Consider the following 872-nt stretch of genomic DNA (forward strand, 5'->3'; position numbering starts at 1 on the left):
CATTTTGGGTGTCTCAGAGAGGTGAGGTGACCTTGGCCCCATGTCTTAAACCTTCGGGGGTCTCCAGGTGTCCTCAGCTTCCACCACCTTGGAGTTTTAGGGGCCCCAAGGTGTCCTGTTCCCCCCCAGCTCACCCCATCTTGGGGGTCCAGAGGTATCTTCATTGCCCCAGCACCTTTGAGCTCTGGGGGTCCTGCGGTTTCCTCATCCACCCCCACCTCACCTTGGGGGTCCTGAGGTGTTCTTGTACCCCCATCTCTGTGCTTTGGTGGCCCTGGGGTGTCCTTGTCATTCCCCCCCAATCTTGGGGTCTTGGGGTATCTTTGTCCCCTTGTCTTAAGGCTTTGGGGGTCTTGGGGTCCCTCACACCCCCACCCAAACTAGGGGCTTCTGCTGTCCTCATCCCCTCATCTCTTTGCTCTGGTGGCTCTGGGGTGTTCCCTTCCCCCCGTCCCCATCTTGAGGCTCCTGGTGTTTGTGTCCCCCCAGTTTGGAGGCCTAGGGGTGTCCTTGTCCCCCTGTCTCCATCACCTGGGGGTCCTGAGGTGTCCTCACCCCCTATCTCTGCGCTGGTGGCTTTGGGGTGTCCTTGTCATGTCCTTGTCCCCCACCCATCTTGGGGCTCCTGGTGTCCTGTGTCCCCTCCCCTCCATTTGGGGGTCTTGGGGTGTCCTTGTACCCCCTCCTTTTGGGGCTCCTCATTTCCCCACCCCCGTGCTCTGGGGGTCCCCCTAACCCCTCCCATTTGGGGCTCCTGGGGTGCCCTCCCACCCCTGTGCTCTGGGGGTCTCCCTGCCCCCCCCATTTGGGGGTCCTGGGGTGCCCTCGCTCTCCCCTCCTTCCTCCTGGAGGAGGGGGGTGGTGGGGTGTCC

This window comes from Chaetura pelagica, unplaced genomic scaffold (assembly GCF_000747805.2).
Source record: "Chaetura pelagica isolate M959 unplaced genomic scaffold, ChaPel_1.0 scaffold3000, whole genome shotgun sequence".
Taxonomy (NCBI): domain Eukaryota; kingdom Metazoa; phylum Chordata; class Aves; order Apodiformes; family Apodidae; genus Chaetura; species Chaetura pelagica.